Genomic DNA, 3,020 nt, shown 5'->3' on the forward strand with positions numbered 1-3,020 from the left:
ATTAAAAAACACACCTATGTAACGGCTGTACACAGGTGTCAAACTATATCTCAAGAATATTCTCATGTTCTCAGATATATGTAAATAGTCTTAAGAACAGTTGATACCAGGAAGTTGAAAGACCTCACACACAGAAAGACTCAGGTGGTCATAGTTTTTTTTTCATATGATCTCCTGAGTAATTTCTCCACAAGTAATCTCTCCTCCAGGCACCAAGGAAAGAAAGAAACCAACTTTAGAGGCCCCAAGCATGGCAGTGACTTATGTCTGAGACATAAATAGAGACCATTATTTAGTGAGAGAGATCTTGTGGAAAAAGATTTCCCCATATAAATAGGACTGTGATGTTCCTATGAAATTCTACCAATCTGTAAACAGCCCGTGGCGCCACGGGCGCCACGGACTGTATAAAGGAGTAAGGGGTAGTGGGGAGGAGTTAGGGCGGGACCGGTCCGGGATAAAAACTCGGGGGGGGGGGCCAATCAGGAGCCGCGAAGCGGCTCCTGATTGGCCCCTCCGAGTGTCAATCCCGCCCCAAGCAGACAATGGCGCGGCTCCCCATTGCCTGCTTCACTCGCTCGGAAAATGGCGGCCCGCCTGGTGAGAGCCTCGGCTGGGGGGTGGGCCGGGAAGCCTTCTCTCGGCCGGCGGAGCGGCCTCGCAGCGTTGTGGACGCTGCGAGCCCGCTCCGCCGGCCGAGAGAAGGCTCCAGAGAGCCTCGGGGGGGTGGATGGGTGGGGGGGGAAGGGAAGCCTTCTGCCGCCGGCCGCAGCGGGCTCACAGCGTCGTAGACGCTGTGAGCCCGCTGCGGCCGGCGGCAGAAGGCTCCAGAGAGCCTCGGGGGGGTGGATGGGTGGGTGGGGGGGGGAAGGGAAGCCTCGGATTCCCAGCCCCAGCAACTGTGAGCCGCGCGCAGCGCGGCTCGCAGTTGCTCCCAGCCTGACGAGACTCCAGCCGGCGAGAAGCTGAAGAGAAAAAAAAAACACCCCTGTAGGAGCCTTTCGCAGCTCCAAGCCGGCACGCCCACGAGAGCCAGCAGAAAAACATTAACCCTGTAGGAGCCTTTCGCAGCCCCAAGCCGAGAGCCAGCAGAAAAACATTAACCCTGTAGGAGCCTTTCGCAGCCCCAAGCCGAGAGCCAGCAGAAAAAAAAACCCTGTAGGAGCCTTTCGCAGCCCCAAGCCGGCACGCCCACGAGAGCCAGCAGAAAAACATTAACCCTGTAGGAGCCTTTCGCAGCCCCAAGCCGAGAGCCAGCAGAAAAAAAAACCCTGTAGGAGCCTTTCGCAGCCCCAAGCCGAGAGCCAGCAGAAAAAAAAACCCTGTAGGAGCCTTTCGCAGCCCCAAGCCGAGAGCCAGCAGAAAAAAAAACCCTGTAGGAGCCTTTTGCAGCTCCAAGCCGAGAGCCAGCAGAAAAACATTAACCCTGTAGGAGCCTTTCGCAGCCCCAAGCCGAGAGCCAGCAGAAAAAAAACCCTGTAGGAGCCTTTCGTAGCTCCAAGCCGAGAGCCAGCAGAAAAAAAACCCTGTAGGAGCCTTTCGTAGCTCCAAGCCGAGAGCCAGCAGAAAAAAAACCCTGTAGGAGCCTTTCGCAGCCCCAAGCCGAGAGCCAGCAGAAAAAAAAACCCTGTAGGAGCCTTTCGCAGCCCCAAGCCGAGAGCCAGCAGAAAAAAAACCCTGTAGGAGCCTTTCGCAGCCCCAAGCCGAGAGCCAGCAGAAAAAAAAACCCTGTAGGAGCCTTTCGCAGCCCCAAGCCGAGAGCCAGCAGAAAAAAAAACCCTGTAGGAGCCTTTCGCAGCCCCAAGCCGAGAGCCAGCAGAAAAAAAAACCCTGTAGGAGCCTTTCGCAGCCCCAAGCCGAGAGCCAGCAGAAAAAAAAACCCTGTAGGAGCCTTTCGCAGCTCCAAGCCGAGAGCCAGCAGAAAAAAAACCCTGTAGGAGCCTTTCGCAGCCCCAAGCCGCCACGCCCACGAGAGCCAGCAGAAAAACATTAACCCTGTAGGAGCCTTTCGCAGCTCCAAGCCGAGAGCCAGCAGAAAAAAAACCCTGTAGGAGCCTTTCGCAGCCCCAAGCCGAGAGCCAGCAGAAAAAAAAACCCTGTAGGAGCCTTTCGCAGCCCCAAGCCGAGAGCCAGCAGAAAAAAAAACCCTGTAGGAGCCTTTCGCAGCTCCAAGCCGAGAGCCAGCAGGAAAAAAACCCTGTAGGAGCCTTTCGCCGCTTCAAGCCGGCGCCCTGGGAGCCCCGGCAGCCGCCCACAGCACAGCTGCTGGGTGCTCCCTGCCCTCATGGCCCCAGAACACAATGGAGCCGCCGGGAAAGCCGCAGAAGAACAAAAAAATGCAGAGGAGCCGCCACAGCCCAGCGCACCACACCTGGGACTCCCGCCTCCTCTTTCAGGTAGCCTGTCCCTCGCTCTGTCCCTCGCCTGCCGCTTGCTCTGGTCCCCACCTGCTAGCGCCCATTGTCTTCTTCATACAATGGGCTTTTTTACTAGTGAAAGAATAAAGGAGAGCAATCCGGTTTACAAGTGAATTTATTTAGTAATCGATATCAAGATTGACAATTCATTTGGCATTTGCTTTCTGATCTTTGGGGGTTTTGTTTTGTTTTTAAATATATATTATTTCACTCAAGAACCTGATTCTGTACAATTTGCTGCTCGGGGATTTGCTTTCATTAGTAAATTCCTCAGTTAATTACTGGGATTCAACAGACATACATTTCATATTCTGGAGCTGATAGTCTCAGTAGATTATCGTACTTCAGAAGTATTCTGTGCCATGTACGTAATGGACCTCAAGGTGACCTTCTCTTATGTTAAGTGTTGACTAAAAGTATTAGCCTAACTAATGAAAGTTATCTAATTAAAATAAAACCCCAAAGGTTTTTAAATAATGTACATTGCAATCTGCCCACGAAATCTCACCAATTAATGTAATAAATTGCAAAAGAGCAAACCAATGTCCATTTTGAATTAACCATCAATAGTATCTGTCTTTCCATTTCCATATCATTTTCTTA

The sequence above is a fragment of the Paroedura picta genome, chromosome 9 (genome assembly GCF_049243985.1).
Source record: "Paroedura picta isolate Pp20150507F chromosome 9, Ppicta_v3.0, whole genome shotgun sequence".
NCBI classification, from domain to species: Eukaryota; Metazoa; Chordata; class Lepidosauria; order Squamata; family Gekkonidae; genus Paroedura; species Paroedura picta.